Consider the following 18,844-nt stretch of genomic DNA (forward strand, 5'->3'; position numbering starts at 1 on the left):
TTGATTTGATTTGATTTGATTTGATTTGTTCCTTTGAAAACGACAATGTTGAGTCCCTGAGAGGTTAGCATAGCTGCTATGATATCGGTTTTATCAGAGTTTATTTGTTTATTGGAAGAAAATTCTTCCAAGAACAAAAGTCCATTCTTTAAATTCTTTGGTTTGAGAAAGGGTCAGTGTGTAGGTTGTTAGCTCGGAGGTTGTTGTTGATGTTTCCTGTAGAGAGGTCAATTTTGAAAACAGCAACATACACATAGTGGTAGGCAGAAGAATGTCAGCTGAAATAGTCCAAATAGGCCATTTGCAGGATTGTATCCAAAGCCTACATTCGGTGAGTCAGACTAGTTTGATGATGTAGTATTACATATATCCTGGAGTCATAAAGAAGGCAGCACACTGCATTTTGGCTGTTGTAGTTTGACTTTCTGTTTTAGAGCAATAAAGACTTGTACAGCCTTTTGTTCAGCTGTTTCTGGCAATATGGCACAGATTTAAAAATAAATGTTTGCATATTTCTAGATAGCTGTTATTCCAGTGGTGAAAGTCTGTAAATGCCAACATTTCATGGTCACATTATGATAACTTACTGTGTTTCAGGAGAATGTTGTCCTTTGAAATTGTAAGGAGACCTCTTAGACCAGTCACTCTTGATGGACACACTGCTAGGTTCAGGTCCTGGTTCAGGTTCATTAGAGGGTGGTGTTTGCTGCTGCTCTGGGCTTCAACACAACACATAGAGCTTTGAGTGTGAATAAAAATGGAGGAGTGATTTGAGTGCTGAGCTGTGACATTGAGAAGAGTCATGGACAGTTAAGAGATGGTCTTCTCCATTTCATGACTGGACCATCAGCACTCACCGCAAACCATTCAACACCTTAAGATCCCTTCTGGTACACCCTAAAGACTGTGACGAAAACTGGAGCGGTGTATGACCTACCACCTACCACAAACGACCTACCACAATCATTATCTGAAGAGGACTCAATAAACAACAACAACTGATGATTAAACAGTGCTATTTACCCTGAAGGGTTTCCGCCCAGTCGCAGGAACAAATGTTGGCTGTTAACGTTTCTGCAAACCACAGATATGTTTGTTCATACCTACAGTTACAGCCGCCTCGATTTTCCCTACCATCCAACTGCCTTTTGGCTGCCAGATGGTTGCCAATAGGGTGGCTGGGAACCAACTGCGAACCAGCTTGCAGCCAGATGGGAGGGGAAAATCGAGGCAGCTGTAACCTATATGTGAGGGCAACATTGTTTTTATTACTGATGAACATTACAGACAAGAGTGAAATGATCAGTGAGACTGACGAGAACACATCTTAGAAAAGTTTAATGCTAACAGACGTTTTACAGTGGTGGACAGTTAGAGATGGTGGTCTCACCTCTGAGCTTCATGTCGTCCACACAGAGTGGCTTTAGAGGGAGGGACTCCCTCCTCTGTGTCCTCACACTGATTCATAGCAGAGCCCACACCTTCACACACACACAACAACATGATCAGTCACTACAACAAAGATTTACATTGCAGGACATCAGTTCTCAATACGGTCATTAACACGACACAAACACTCGATTATCAAGTACTTGAATGTTCTGAAGAGGAAGTGCTGAGCCTGATTCTGCTTTTGTGAAGCATCATTTCTGTTTAAGAGCAGATTATGTGAATATATGCAGAGCTAAAAATTAGGAAGTACTCAGAAGTTTTATGTTGAAGAAATAAGTTGTCAAAAAGAAAAACTAGTTAATAAGAACAATAAGCTAGTTTCAGCTTCAAGAATAGAAGTTTACCACAAAATGTAACAACTCTGCAACATTTACAATTTGTTTTCAAAAAATGACAGAAGCTTCAGTCATAGTGGCAGGCTGAGGCAGTTCGAATTAAATCAGGAAATCAATACAGGACTGTACGTCAGCCAGATAGACACAGAGTCACAAGAGACAATTATATCCATAATGAAAACTCACCACCATCAACTTATTGTGTTTTTGCTAACACATGACAAAATCTTTTATCTTCTAGTCCCTATTAACTACTAACTTCTATTAGATTCATGGCACCTTACAAAATCCTATAACTGTACTCTAAACCTGTTTCAGGTGGGATAATCCCAGACTTGCTCTATTAGTTTCAATATAATAATAATAACGTGAAAAATCCTTCTTGTGAAAATCTACAGTCAAAATAACCTAAAATGTGTGTTTTTCAGCTCTGAAGCTATTTAACAAGATCTGTGTCACTCTTTTTTTATGCAAGACCAAATGACTTCTAAATGTGATACAGTTACATTAATACTGCACAGAAACTGCAATGATGACTGTAAACATTCAGCAACAACTATTTAAATGGATACATGTTGTAAATGATCCTGAGGGTTTCTGTGATGTTCAGGACAATTTTCAACCCAATTCAGTGAAAAATAAGATAAGACACAGAATATATACCGAGGATCAGAGGGCTAAATTTCATAAATTCAGAACTAACAAATTATTTGGAGTACAGCGATTTTACAACATCTCATGAATTAAATAAAGGCTTTTTTTCAAGAAATCCACGACATGAACTGGGAAAGGTTCGCCCAAGTTTTGGGTAAGTTGGTGTGGAATTACCCAATTACTACTTTTGAGTAAATCTAAATGTTTAACTGAGCCCAAATGAATTATAAAACAACATGATGTTTCCTTTTACATTTAGGTCGATGACATGTTTCACTTAATCTACATTTGTTAATGGATTAAACAATAAATTAATTATTAGCTTGCGGTGTTGTCACTTTCATCCCTCAGCAAACAAATTCACGTCCAGTGAGCTAACGTGACTCATTTAGAGTTGAATTTTCAAAATCCCCAATTGAACTAAATTAACTGATCTTCAGAAGAGTGCATCTTACTAACAACTTGATGGTGAAAACTTTTGTTGTTTTACTCACCTGAAAGTCTGTTTTCATCTGTAACTCCTCTCAAACCTGGAAGATGTTCAGCCAAGAGACAAGAACTGTTTTCAACTGTCGTCAAGCCGACAAGTCAGCCTCTGGAGTTTGTACTCTGAGTGTTACTGTTGGGAAAATTAACCAATGAGGTGAGGTAACAACACTTTCAACTTGCTGGGATTATCAAGAAGAAGAACTGCTGAGCTGTTCAGAATTTGAAGTGAAACTAAGCAGCAGCCACAGAATTACAGGAAACAGAAACATTTCTGCTTCTCCTGCAAGAAACGAGGACGCAGCAGAAAAAACAATGAGGTCCGAGATTTAAAGTTTATGGAGACGTCAAGACGGTTCACTGGTTCACACACACACACACACACATGCACGCACGCACACACACACACACACACACACACACTGTCGTCACACACACACACACACACACACACACACACACACACACACACAGAGCACTCAGGTCCTGTCACGTCTTTAATGATGCTGCTCCAGGATCAGTAGAGTCCAGTGTCTCATGTTAGCTGGACTTTGTATTTGAAAGAGTCCAATGAAACATTGACATTGATCCGACTCGTTCAGCTTGATGATGGATTGTTTGTGACAGCAGCACATATTTAGATATGACACAGTTTTCTCTTTCTTCTCTACTTATTTCTTGTCATCTGATGTTTTGGTTATTTGACAGCTTGGTTGTATCTGCTGACTGTATTTACAATTTAAACTTTTACAAGCTGCTGCTGCTCAGAAAATCTTATTGAATCATTTCCATGGTGGTGCAGAGGTTCTCTACAGTTTAACGTCAGTTCTGGTCTCTACAAGTCATCCAGAACAGTTCATTTATACATAAATACATGTCCAACTCACATTACATCTCATCAATAAGAGTTTGAATGTGATCAAAATGCTGCTCCTCTATTACAGATTTCTGACCTGAGCTGATCTTTAGCTCATTACATGTTGGTTAGCACCATCTGGTGGACAGGTAGTGTAACTACACATGTGACCAGTGACGTGTCTGACACTGACTGGGTGTAGATGCTGTAGAGGAAAGGTGTAACACTATCTCAATGCTGACAACTTATTAGGATAATTAAAACACTTTTGTTCTCGCAGCCTTCATCAAAATAACAAATGAATCAGAAACAACCCCGACACTCAGGCAAACAAGGAAATGAAAACTCTTCTGATTGGCTGGGTTTGTGCCACTGGTTGGACTGGTTGGACGGGTCGGACTGGCTCTGACGTCACTCTGATGTTTTTTAGACTTGGACTCTGAAGTTATGAGGGTGTGACGCGTCCTCAGATCAGATGCACACAGACACCGGGACTGACGAGGAGGAAATGAGCAGCTTCTTCTCTCCCAGTGTTTCCTCCACATGAAGCTGGAAAGTGTCTGTAAGTTGACCTGAGGTGAGTTCAGCAGGTGAGAATCCTACCAGACAAATCTGGACACGTTTGATCATCTCCATCACTTTGATCACATTGCGCTGTATCACTGTTTCACTGCACAGCAGAAATGTTTCTGCATGTTAAACACATGAATATTCTTACATCAATTATCTGAGGATTATTTTCATGACTCACTTTTAGTGGTTCACAGGTAGAATCAGCAGCAGTCTGACGCAGACTTGGTTTGGGATTGTGTCTCTGATCTTTGCAGATTATATGGGTTTGTTTGCTTCTTTTGTCCATGACCTCGAGCAGGCACAGGGGTTTTGCTACCAAGTGTGAGTCAGCATCTCTTAGTCTGAACAGCATCGCACACATCAGGTAACAGAGACGTACCCTGTAGAATCAAGGGGTTAGGGCCCTGGATATCTGGGGGGATCTTAATATTGTCTATCTTTTTATCTCGGCAGGTAGGGCAGATGGCAACACTTAAACAGGACATGTTGGGAACTTTGGAGGATTTTGGAGAGGATGACTTTAAGAAATTCAAGTGGCTCCTGCAGCAGCAGGGGGTCCTGGAAGGCTTCCCAGTAATCTGAAAGAGTAATCTGGAAAATGCAAACAGGATGGACACAGTGGGTCAGATGGTGCAGACCGAAAGTATGAGCACCATTAAAGTGACCAGCATAGATTTGGGGAAGATGAATCAGAATAATCTAGGCGAGAAATTATCAAACACCATCTCAGAACCTACAGGTAGGTCATTTAATAAAGGATATGATAAAGAAAAAAGCTGCAAATTACACAATCTTACATTAAATTAAAGACTTTGGTGGAGTACATTACATGAAAATCATAACAGATACAGTAGATGCAGATACTGATTGTGCCCTCCTGATATCAAGAAAACCCCCTTGAATGCAGTGTTTAAGTACACTAATAAATTCAAATTAAATTAATTAAAGTTAGACATGTGCACACTTATCTGGAAATGTTTTTGATCACTCACATTTACTGTGGTGTCCTCTTAGTTGTGTCATTTCATTTTTTTTCATTCAGAGATTTTTGCTGAGTGCCAGCACAAACTCAAAACCAACCTGAAGAAGAAGTTTCAATGTGGGTTCGAGAAAACCAAAAAAGCGGGAAGTTCGTAACCTCTCCATGAGATCTACACTGAGATCTATATCATGACGAAAGAAACGGGAGAGGTCAACATGGAACATGAAGTTAGACAGATCGTAAATGCAGCCTGGAAACCAGCAACACTGGAAACAGCAATCAGACGTGAACACATCTTAAACCCTCACCTGGAAGATATGAACCAATCAGAACAGTGATGACACAGGGAGTGGCTGGCATTGGGAAAACAGTCTTAACACAGAAGTTCACTCTGGACTGGGCTGAAGACAAAGCCAACCAGGACATACAGTTCACATTTCCATTCACTTTCAGAGAGCTGAATGTGCTGAAAGAGAAAAGGTTCAGCTTGGTGGAGCTTGTTCATCACTTCATCACTGAAACCAAAGAAGCAGGAATCTGCAGGTTTGAAAACTTCCAGGTTGTGTTCATCTTTGACGGTCTGGATGAGTGTCGACTTCCTCTGGACTTCCACAACACTGAGATCCTGACTGATGTTACAGAGTCCACCTCACTGGATGTGCTGCTGACAAACCTCATCAGGGGGAAACTGCTTCCCTCTGCTCGCCTCTGGATAACCACACAACCTGCAGCAGCCAATCAGATCCCTCGTGAGTGTGTTGACATGGTGACAGAGGTCAGAGGGTTCACTGACCCACAGAAGGAGGAGTACTTCAGGAAGAGATTCAGAGATGAGGAGCAGGCCAGCAGAATCATCTCCCACATCAAGACATCACGAAGCCTCCACATCATGTGCCACATCCCAGTCTTCTGCTGGATCACTGCTACAGTTCTGGAGAATTTGTTGAAGACCAGAGAGGGAGGAGAGCTGCCCAAGACCCTGACTGAGATGTACATCCACTTCCTGGTGGTTCAGTCCAAAGTGAAGAATGTCAAGTATGATGGAGGAGCTGAGACAGATCCACACTGGACTCCAGAGAGCAGGAAGATGATTGAGTCTCTGGGAAAACTGGCTTTTGAGCAGCTGCAGAAAGGAAACCTGATCTTCTATGAATCAGACCTGACAGAGTGTGGCATCGATATCAGAGCAGCCTCAGTGTACTCAGGAGTGTTCACACAGATCTTTAAAGAGGAGAGTGGACTGTACCAGGACAAGGTGTTCTGCTTCGTCCATCTGAGTGTTCAGGAGTTTCTGGCTGCTCTTCATGTCCATCTGACATTCATCAACTCTGGAGTCAATCTGCTGGCAGAAGCAAGATGGAGGTCTAAACTATTTAGAGATAAACCTAAACCTACAAATCTCTACCAGAGTGCTGTGAAGAAGGCCTTACAGAGTCCAAATGGACACCTGGACTTGTTCCTCCACTTCCTCCTGGGTCTTTCACTGGAGACCATTCAGAATCTCCCATGAGGTCTGCTGACACAGACAGGAAGTAGCTCAGAGACCAATCAAGAAACAGTCCAGTACATCAAGAATAAGATCAGTGAGAATCAGTCTCCAGAGAGAAGCATCAATCTGTTCCACTGTCTGAATGAACTGAATGATGGTTCTCTAGTGGAGGAGATCCAATAGTACCTGAGATCAGGAAGTCTCTCCACAGATGAACTGTCTCCTGCTCAGTGGTCAGCTCTGGTCTTCATCTTACTGGCATCAGAAAAAGGTCTGGACGTGTTTGACCTGAGGAAATACTCTGCTTCAGAGGAGGCTCTTCTGAGGCTTCTGCCAGTGGTTAAAGCCTCCAACAAAGCTATGTAGGCAGATTGTCACTTGAAGGATAAATATTATCAAATGTGCTTAAAAGTTAAATATCCAGTAAACTATTTTGCCTGTCTTTTGTCGAATTCTTCTTCAGGCTAAGCTGCTGTAACCTTTTTTTAAACATGTTTAAAAAGGGTAGGTCAAGTTAGATATTTTCTTATATTTATTTCTGATATTTCTTCAGGCTGAGTGGCTGTAATTGATCAAAGAGAAGCTGTGAAGCTCTGGCCTCAGTTCTCAGGTCCCAGTCCTCTAGTCTGTGAGAGCTGGACCTGAGCGACAATGACCTGCAGGATTCAGGAGTGAAGCTGCTGTCATCAGGACTGAAGAGTCCACACTGGAAACTGGAAACTCTGAGGTCAGGATTTAGCTGCATGTTTTCAGTTGATTATTCAAATGTTGCCTTTCACTGAGTTTCATTTTGATGTTAATGACATGTGAAATATTATCCTTACGTGACTTTCTAAAAGATGGTTTAACAAAAGAATGGGAAAGCCACAAAGTCCTAACTCTGAATTATCTTTGTCACATGAATCAGTTTGCTGAGACTGTTTTTATTGAAAACTACTCTCAGCCATTTCGTTTTTCCAGACTGTCAGGCTGTCTGGTCACCAAGGAAGGCTGTTCTTCTCTGGCCTCAGCTCTGACATCCAACCCCTACCATCTGAGAGAGCTGGACCTAGCCTACAATCATCCAGGAGACTCAGGAGTGAAGCTGCTGTCTTCTGTATTGGAGCGACAATTGAGAGGGACAGGAAGTTTAAACTCTTCCTTCCTGTGATCGATTTGGGGAATGTGAGGTCTCTCACCGACAGGGTAGATGAACGAGCTGCTTTGGTGAACAGCCAGCATCTATCTATCTATCTATCTATCTATCTATCTATATATCTAAATCTTGAACAAATCTCTATTCGTCTAGATGATTGGGTTTTGGAATGGTCAAAATTGGAGTATGTAAGGGAAATTCTCCTTTGTGAGGTTGAGAGTTGCTAAATCTCAGAAGAATTGTAGACTCAGCGTGATGAATCAGATCTCTTTAATACATGCAGCATGGAGAGAAGACCTGAAGTGTTCTCTCCCGTCTTCCAAATGTTTCTGACTTAAATACAAAACAGAGTGGGGGGTTACAACATTTCTTCCCAGAACAATGACCCCTTGATGTTTGGTGGATCGTCTCTTTCCCAGGACAGTGACCCTTTGCTACTTCATTAGAATGTAAATGTCGTCTACCATCTATCTTCCTGTAACACCTCAGACGAGAGGCAATTGTCTCTCGTCTGACTCTATGACACTTACAGCAAAAGGGGTTTCTCCCCTTTTGTTCTCACATCCTGATATGGTGTTTACAGTATATTTCTTACTGAATGGAAAACTATTTAATTTCTCACATTCCTCCCTTTTGACACAAAGTGTCAACACACATTTCTGGGAATTAAATTTAAAATTCAAATAAAACAAAACCATTGACAGCAAACAGCAATAACAAAACAACAACAAAAAAATCACTTAATTTGACCTAAAAAATTATGACTCTTCGTTATGGTACATAGAAAATACAACAACAGCATTAAAGCAAATCAATTAGTTCATCAGCATTGAACTCCAAAAACCATTTTGTTCAAACTACTAAACTGTTTTTTATTATTATTATTATTATTATTATTCCATGATCAGCTGCGCTATTGTGGTTGTTCTGATGTCATCTTCCTCTGGGGTCACTTGATTCTGTGTAGTCGGCATGCCAATGTCACTTTTGTCCTCTGTGTCTTCTTTGGACCCTCGTTGTTAACAGTCCATTGCCATCCTTCTGTGATGGATGGGTGTCTAAGTATCAGTATAATGACATCAGTTTGATTGGTGGTTGCAAGTGAATCAGTGGTGGTGTGATAGGTATGAATATATGAGGACGTTTGGAGTCCAGTTGTTGCAAGCTTCTGAATTTGCAGGAACAGCTCTCATCTTGCTGTTAGGCTGAAGACCGGGATTGGTCTACAACGCTTGTGGTGACCAACCCGATGATGAAACTGTAGCCACGATCGTCCACCAGAAGTCCTCATCACTTTCCCCACAGATTAAGTTGTCTTCTTCTCAGAAGAATAATCGCTGGAGAAGGTTTACACTCGAATTCCTGGATCTGGATTCACGTTTCTCCCTCAGCTATCCAGACACAGTTAAAGTCATTCACAGGTCTCCTGGCTAGATGTAGAGTCAGGCTCAGATGGGGCAGCTTTTACCTGAGGGAAGAAAAGCTTCAGGACATAGTTAAGCTCACAACAATATTTTAACATGTCATCATCCATTTCTGTCAGAGTTAAACTGTTTTGAGGAAACAGGCTGTTCATCATTCTCATAGGACGGCCAGTCAGTACCTCATAAGGAGACAATCGAGTTGTCTTATGTGGGCAGTCTCTCATAAACATTAATGCAGGTTAATTAATGCAACATTAAAAAGGTAAAACCTCAACTATTAATAAATTTGTTTCTGTCACTAATTTTTTAGTGGTTGTTTTCAGGGTCTGGTTAGCCTATTCCACTGCACCTCCACTAGCTGGATGGTAGGCACAATGCTTTTTTTTTTTAAGGTTTATCTACAGGCTATCGGAGAAGCTTTGAATTACACTATTTATAAAATAAGACCCATTATCGCTAGTTAATTTAGATCGAAGGCTCTCAACATGGAATTACGTCTCTCAACAATGCTTTTGTTACTGAGAGCAAACTGGAGCGACTGTAGCATGGTTACATTGGAAGCATTCAATCCATTTCGGAAACATGTCAACAATCCATCATTAAATGCTCAAAGGGACCTTCAGATTTAGGATGGCTGACAGGGGCATTGCTACACCTCTGCCAACATTATTAGTTGCACAAATTACACAATTTTTACAAAAATTTACAGCAAAAGTTGAAAATCCTGGCGCATACCACAATCTATTTACAATATCCAACATCCCCCCTTTTGACTCATGGTCAAGACCATGAGTCAAATTTGCCAAAAAGGGAATATAGCTTTTTTCAGTACTGTGTCTTCATGCAGCCTTCATGAGGCTAGATGAGGTTTTTTTTTTTTTTTTTTTTTTTTTTTTAAACTCAGCTCCTGTTTGAAACAAAAAGACATCATTAAGGGTGTTGGACAGACAAAAGCATCTGTAGAGTGGGGGAGGCAGGTGACAGAGCAGCTGCCTTTGACACCGGAACAAACAGAACCTGTATGAGCTTGACATTTGCATACCACTACAGAGACAGGTAGAAGTAATGCAGACAAGAGGTTACTGATGAGACTTCTATGTGCTTTAAGTTCACTGTAGAAGTAAGGAAACGTAAGTTATGACACACATTAACTGCATATTTCAAGTCATTGTAAAACTGTGACGTTCTGTCCTGTTCCTAGAACGAAAAAAAACAAACAAAAAAACAAAAAACGAGTTATTGCAAAATATTCAGCTGCCCGAGCAGACAGGAAGTTTAGCATTTTCAACTATGGCATTCTCAGTACATATTGCATATGAGACACAAGGGGATCCATCGGTCGGATTTCTCATAGCAGAACCATCTACAAAAAAGACAAAGTTAGGGTTAATAAGAGGTGTGTTAAAATAATGCATCCTGTGGTTTTGTCCCAGACATGGATGTGGTCCTCCATCTTGAGCTGTATGGAGCAAAGTTGATGGGTTAAGGTCAGTACAATGTTTTAGGGTGACATGAGACACTGTTAGTAGCACATTTGTTAGTGCAAAACTCATGCTTTGATTAGGTGAGTAGTTTTTCACATTGTTAAAAAAGCAGACAGCATGCAGAACATGAACAGTTAGAGGACAGATAGTGATCAGCTGTGGCCATAACTTTCTTTGGTAGCAACAGCTACAGCTCTTACACAATCTTATTATAGCTCTCTCTGTGGTGTAAAGTTATTCTGATTAATGACCTATTAGGCCCTGTTTGCCACCATGGGCTCAGTAAGGGTTTTTTCACAAACCACCACATTCAGAAAGAGTAGTAGTTTTTTTTTTGTTTTGTTTTTTTTAATTTTGTGATCCTTGCGCAACTTCTAGGGTTTGGTAGGCCTAAACAAAAAACAAAAACAAAAAAATTTCAAGCTTGATTTAAGTCAGTCGAGGCTGTCTCTGCCTCAAAAGTCAGTCAAAGTCAGTCTTGGTCAAATGTTTTCACCCATGTGTGATGTCATACAAGGGTTGGGAGATCTCCACAAAATTAAGAATCCATGGACAACAATAGCCTGCTAAATCCAATAAGGCAATCGTTTGTTTTTCTCGTTCGCAGTTTTGAAACATCCAAGATTGTCTGGATGTGGTCAGGACCCAATTTTCGACCCTCCGGAGTATAATAGCGCATTAAATTTTTTGAAATAAGTTGCAACTTCGTCCTTCAAAAAACTTCAGGACCGTTTTCTGCCAGAAAACAAAGTGGAGACACTGTTTCAGTTCTTGACAATATCCATGTATCGTAAAACACAAATTATCAATATACTAAACAAGAGCACTACCACACAATGGCTGCTAATGCAACACGTTCTCAGCTCCATAGCAAACAGAGTTGGACTGGTGAAGAAACCCTATGGCATCTTCATCCAAGAATAAAGCTTACCATTGAAAGAGAAAACAAACCAGAACTGTGAGTCAGGATGAACAGGAATGCTAAATCTGCATTTGTTAAATCAATTACTGAACCCCCACCGTCTGATAGAAATTTTGACATTAGTGTTACAACGTCTGCTGGATGCTCAACAACTTCACACCTTAAGTGTTTTACTGGTCTCCACCCCCCATTTGGTTTCTTAACAGGCAAGATGGGGGAGTTACATGGTGAACTTAGGGATTCAACAATGGCACCTTGAATTATGATAGACTAAATGACAAAAGCAATGACTTTAAAAAGCTTTAGGGCTGAGCGGATATTGTTTTTTATCTAGTCTAAAAGTTGATTTCGACTGGACAATAATTATCATAATAATAATTTGCATCTTTTATATTCCCAAAAATCAAAAAACTAGAGCCCTCAAGCTACCAGAAACTGTTAGAAGCAATGCTTAGTCTTTAGCAGTCAATCAGTGTTTCTCTCTGTCTCTCTGTCTATGTGTGTGTGTGTGTGTGTGTGTGTCATCATTATTTGTGTCTAAATGTTCTTCTCTATGTGTTGCTCAATGCTCTGACCTTCCTCCACTGTCTCCTTTGCCTTTGTCACGGGGAATCCTGGAGAATGAAACAGACACCTTTAGGTGGTGCATGTGGCCAGGATTCTTCTGGATCTCGTCCCTCTTGTTGTTTAAGCTCAGGGTTAACACAATCATATGCTGTATGCTCATAGCCTTCCAATCTGCAGCATCGGCCTTTTTGTCAGTTCTGTTGCACTCTCCTTGACGCGTTGGATGTGAACCCAGTCTGCTTCTCCTCTTGCTGTTTCTGTTGAGACTGATCTTTGTCCAGGACTCTGTGGCCCACCCATCTCCAGTCTTTTGGGTGCCAGGTAGTTCCTGCAACCTCCTTGAATTTGTTCGGCTGACATAGGGAACATCATCCCCTCTATGATCTTGACTCCGCAACCAGTAGTCAACAGAAGCTGCTATTGGAGAAAAAGTCTTTTTTGGAGAAGAAGGGTTATTTTGTGTCTCTTTAGGAGATGGGGAGAGGGCTGACAGGTCAGGGTGTATTGGTGCCTCTCCCCCCTCCCTTGCAGAGTCTTCCTGGGGTTCTTGACCTCATGTGGAGAAGGTGTCGTTGAAGGAAGTGCTGTAGGTGTGGAGACAGTATTTTGAGGAGGCCCATTCCTAATTCTGACCCTACATTCTTGTTTCTCCTTCTTCCTCTTACTCAAACTTTCTTTTCCCATTATATCAATCCTGCTCCTGATTTTGCAAAAAATCATCAGTCTATCTTTTCCTACATTCCTTTTACCTTTTCTTCTAACATACTCTACACCATCTTAACATTCTGTAATTTGCCTTTCACTGAAAACACCCCATGGGTGACATAGTGCCAAAGTTGAACATCCTCAACCACATTATTTCCCCATTTGTCTGCCCTTATTTCAGCAGAGCCTGTAAGACATTCAGCTAGAGCTTTTAATTTGCCAGTTTTGTTCCTCCTGTTTTCAATTGACTCACTGGGACAGATGTGCTTAAACTTCCAATGGGCTTATCTTTCACACAAACTTCACAATCATACTGATCTTCCCATACAAGTGTATGGTTGGATCTCATCAAGTAGACACTAACTTTGGGCAACTTATTCAGCCAGGTGGTTTGTATGACACATTCGTTCCGAGCAACGCACCCGTGTAGCATACAAGCTGTACTGTATACTAGTCACTGAATGTCACCACAAAGTTTATTCTTTACATTCTTATTTCATGGATATATATCTTCACTCATACGCCCATTTTATTGTAGTGGGGCCTATCATATAATACTATACTGTATCATACCATATATTACAGTATTTCATATAGGATCATATTATTATTATATTATTATATTATTATATTGCCTGTTATCAGGTTTGCACCAAACACTCCTATTCAATTTCTTAGTTGCCTATAAGGATTAGCTAGAAACCCTTTAGCCTCTTGAAATCACAATATATATATATAATAATCAGTTCTTTTGCAAGCTTTACTTAGTAGATTACAACAGCCTCTTGCTGTGTTGTTACTTTAGTTTCCTTAGTTCTCTTTTTTTTTTTCTTTCTCTTTTTCTAGTCCAATACCCCCAGGGTCTTACATGGAACAAAATACACAATTAGCCAATACCCCCAGGGACTTACAAGGCAACAAACACACAAATAGCCAATACCCCCAGGGACTTATATGGCAGAAGGCGACCCCCAGGATCCCTTACACATGTGAACTCACTACCTATGTGAGCAACCTAGGATTTCAATTTGAGCAAATGATTCAAAACGCCGTACTCACTTATTAGATGGAGCGTCCGCTGTCTGCCACCCGTGCCTGACTTCAGGTGGGATCCAGTCCTCCGTTTGTCGGAGCGGAACTTTCCCTGAGTCTCCTTGAAACTCCTGCCGACAGTTAAACCTTCAGTCCAGGCTCAGGCGTCAATCAGCAGAGCGTCCATCCCATCCTCGTCGCCAAATTGTAAGGGAAATTCTCCTTTGTGAGGTTGAGAGTTGCTAAATCTCAGAAGAATTGTAGACTCAGCGTGATGAATCAGATCTCTTTAATACATGCAGCATGGAGAGAAGACCTGAAGTGTTCTCTCCCGTCTTCCAAATGTTTCTGACTTAAATACAAAACAGAGTGGGGGGTTACAACATTTCTTCCCAGAACAATGACCCCTTGATGTTTGGTGGATCGTCTCTTTCCCAGGACAGTGACCCTTTGCTACTTCATTAGAATGTAAATGTCGTCTACCATCTATCTTCCTGTAACACCTCAGACGAGAGGCAATTGTCTCTCGTCTGACTCTATGACACTTACAGCAAAAGGGGTTTCTCCCCTTTTGTTCTCACATCCTGATATGGTGTTTACAGTATATTTCTTACTGAATGGAAAACTATTTAATTTCTCACAAGTATTGCATGGGATGGATACACCTTGATCTAAAATACATTGAATTGTTCTCATCACTGTGGCTCTATCGCCAACCATTCTTCTTCCTCAGGCTCAAATGCAAGGCAGTAACAGCCAGGTATAAAACTTCTATGTTTCACAGGGCCGGCGGCACGCTGTGATTTCATTAAAAAAATTCCAACAGCTTGATCAGATTGCAGCAATGTACTGTGTGATATGTGGTATAATGTGGTATTCAAATGCTGAACTGATATTCTTACAGTTTCTGCAATGCACTTTCAACTTGATTGCTGGCAGTAATAGCAAATGGCTCAAAGTGGTAGTTTATAACCTAAAAGATTTTGGTCATCAACTTGACTGATAAATCAATTCTCACCACAATGCAACTGTTTGTAAGTATAAATCAATGACTATGCCTATAGCTGACTAGTCGGGTTAAATATTAAGACTTTGTCTAAGAGAATCTCACATTTTAGCGCTGGCCATATCATGCTGACATGAATATTGCACAATTATGAATGACTGAGTGCATTACCTCATACGGGGCACCATGTATATTGTGGTTTTGAGCAATATGGGGAGGGAAGGGAATTTGGGTTGAATCGGAAATAATTAATGATAATCAGGGATAATTGTCAATTATAATAAATAATAAGACCTAATTTACAGTACTTCACTTGGGAGCACCACCCTTGAAGGAAAGATAGCCAATTCAAAAATTCAGTCTCATAAAGGTACTAAACTGTCAGTTTGTAACTGATTAATAATTAACTTTAAAAATACTACTGAAATACCATACCAGCTAGTAAAGGCTGAAGGATTTCTGAGTACGGAGTAGAGGTTGGCAATATTCACTCATGTACAATATTAAGTGGACAGCACGTAGGATCAAAAGCCTCTTATTTAACGCAAACAATGAAAACACACAGTCTGACTAGAATGTACTATATACAGGTATGTGTTTGTGTCTGTGTCTAGCTTTTTTGTTTCTGGCTATGGAATGGCATGGAATGACCCAATAATTAAGCAACAATACATTAAAAGAAATGATAAATACAAATAAATAAACAAATAAAAATGAAAAACAAACAAACAACCCGACAGTTGTATTAGCTGATAATCTGCTGCTGTGTTGTGTCTTTTTCTCTCCTTCAGATTCCTGTGAACTCACAGTGGACACAAACACAGTGAACAAAGAACTGTCTGACAACAACAAGAAGGTGACATGTGATAGAGGAACAGCCATATTGTTATCATCAAGACAGATTCGACAGCTGGCAGCTGCTGTTTAGAACTGGTATGACTGGTCGCTGTTACTGGGAGGTCGAGTGGAGAGGAAGGCGTCATACAGCAGTGTCTTACAGAGGAATCAGAAGGAGAGGAGCCAGTGATGACTGTGTGTTTGGATTGAATGATCAGTCCTGGAGTCTGCACTGCTCTGATCCTGGTATCTCCATCTGTCACAATAACAGAAAAAACAGTCCTCCCTCTCTCCTCCTCTGTCTCTGACAGAGTAGCAGTGTATGTGGACTGTCCTGCTGGCACACTGTCCTTATACAGAGTCTCCTCTGACACACTGATCCACCTCCACACCTTCAACACCACATTCACTGAACCTCTTTATCCTGGGTTTGGGTTCTGGTTTGACTCCTCAGTGTCTCTGTGTTCAGCGTAGTCACCTTCAGTGAACAGAAACACAGTATTGACTCAAGATGATTCCTGAAATGTGTCCTCTGTGAGACACAAATAACTTTAATTGATATTGTTTGTATATCTACTTTATCACTCAGGGATTCATTTTGTTGTAATGAGTCGTTGTCATACTTCATTATTGGTTTTACTCAGCTGTTGTGATCTCAGTGAAGCCAGTCACAGCACCACTATCAGATGACAGCTTTAAATAGTTTTACCCAATTTGAACAAGTCAGATGTGTTGCTCTTCAAATTAACTGTGTTCATCTTGAGGTTTTCATGTGTTCTGTCTACAGCTGAGAAACTGATCTGTACATTTGTCATTCATTAACATCACTAAAAGCATTTTTAAAAACAATGTTTATCAGGTATTTATTTTAACACACTCTATGATCTCCCATGAATATTAAAGATTATAGTCAGGTGTCAAAGATTGCCTATGTTTGAGAAGATGGTATAAGGGTTGGGGTTTTTGTCTGGACCCAAAATGCTGAGCCTAGAGGCAGAAAAACAGTTGAAGGGTGTTTATTTAACATAGAAACATGGGCAGCCAGGTTGGATGGTGTGGTCTGGAGATTAGATGAGAGTTTTCAGGTGGGCCAGACTCCCGTGATCAGAGGGGGTCATGGGAGTTTGCCCAACCAGTCTAAGACCAGGAGGGTAAAAAGCTGAAGTTGAATCATCCTTTCCAGCACCCTGGAATAAACTTTCTCAGGGAGGCTGAGCAGTGTGATACCCCAATAATTTGAGCGCACCCACCAATCCCCCTTTTTGAAGATGACCACCACCCCAGGGTGCCTCTCCAAGGGTACTGTTCTAGACCTCCACAAGACACTGAAGCAACATATTAACCGAGACATCCCAACAATATCCAGAGCCTTCAGCATCATAGGGTGAAAGGACCAGGGCCTCCACCAGATGTTCCCAGTTCAACCTCACCACTCTTTTGGGTTTACCATGTCTGTCCGGCAGCCTCCCCTGCTATCTGATCCAACTCACCGCTATTGAGCGCCGACAATACAGATTTCTTTCACAGATTTATTTAAAAATAAATTCTGGAGACTTCCGGGAACATGGCTGAGAGTGTAGACGCCTAGTTAACGAGCTCTCCCAAGGTGGTTTAAAAGATCCACAAATAAATGTAACTCGACAGACGAAAGCAAGGCATGAGTGGAGAAAGCACACAAAGAAGCTGAAGAAACTTTGAAAAGCCAAACAAAGCTGAAAAACAACTCGTAATGGAAGAAATCTCCGAGCGCGTTGCTAGCGCTGCTAGAGCTAGCGAACACGAGGAAGGTGCAGTGGAGAAAACTGATGGTCAAGACCAGGCAGAGACGCTCCGGGCTGGACTCGCCACAATCAGTAAGGACATAAGAGAGCTTAAACAAGAGTTACGACAAGAGCTAACTACACTTGAAGTTGAACTGAAACAAGAGGTGAAGGAAGAAATCAGTCGCCTCCGACAGGAAATTGACCTTAAGCTAAACAAGACCAGCAGCGAACTACAGGCACAAAAGACTGACATCGCCGAAGCCCAGACGCACATAGCGGAGCTGGAAGAGTGGAAGGCAGAGGCGAAGGATGTTCTGTCGGAGATGTGGGAACAGACAGACCGGTTGAGAGAGAAAGTGACGGATCTCGAAGGGAGATCAAGGAGAAACAATATCCGAGTTTTCGGCATACCGGAGGACACGGAAGGGAGCTCCGCTGCCAAATACCTGGATCAACTGCTAAACACCGAAGTCCAGCTACCTGAAGGGACAAATCTTCAGATTCAAAGAGCACACAGAGCCTTCGCCCCAAAACCGGAACCGGGTGCCGCTCCCAGGTCAATTGTGGCCAACTTCGTACAGTCTGAGATGAAAGAAACGGTTTTGAAGAAGGCGTGGCAGAGGAAGATACAGGTGGGCGGAAAACAAGTTTTCTTCGACCATGATTACCCCACTGAAATCGTCCAGAAACGGTAGACATATGTGGGCATCAAGAAAGTGTTAAAGGAAAAAGGAATCCGTTTCCAGACACCGCTCACAAAAATCCGGATTCACTGGAACAATGGTGTGAAGACGTATGGGAGAGCCAGAGAAGCCACACAAGACATGGAGGAAAGAGGCTACACCGTGGATATGCCCGGCGAGGACACCGAACCTGCGGCGGGCAGGAGGGCGCGAGGAGTGCCGGAGTGGCAGCGAGTGACAGAGCAAAGACAGAGCCGGGATACAGCGCACCGAGTTAGACAAAAACTACAAGATTTTCAATGGAGATCTTAAACAGGCTTTGCTGGGGAAAAGGAAAAAAAAAAGAGGCAATACCGAGGACTTGAGACAACACAGGTATGGACAATGACAAACAACACAATTATGGGACTTTGTCCACAGCTTGGATTAAAATGACTGATTCAGAAAAATGGATCCACA

At 41.4% G+C, this 18,844-nt stretch overlaps 1 protein-coding gene and 1 pseudogene across 2 annotated transcripts in view; one reads left to right on the forward strand and one right to left on the reverse strand.

The window, feature by feature from the left end:
* Positions 1-18,844, reverse strand: part of LOC311271337 (uncharacterized protein) — a gene marked incomplete at its 3' end in the record, with an annotated part of 304,448 nt that overhangs the window by 44,063 nt on the left and 241,541 nt on the right. The gene's annotated exons all lie outside the window — the stretch shown is intronic.
* On the forward strand, positions 5,627-8,119 carry LOC311271895 (protein NLRC3-like; annotated as a pseudogene). Its single transcript has 3 exons — positions 5,627-7,189; positions 7,411-7,554; positions 8,116-8,119. The product of its transcript is annotated as a protein NLRC3-like (transcript).

The sequence above is a fragment of the Pagrus pagrus genome, assembly GCF_965226575.1.
Source record: "Pagrus pagrus genome assembly, chromosome: 16".
Taxonomy (NCBI): Eukaryota; Metazoa; Chordata; class Actinopteri; order Spariformes; family Sparidae; genus Pagrus; species Pagrus pagrus.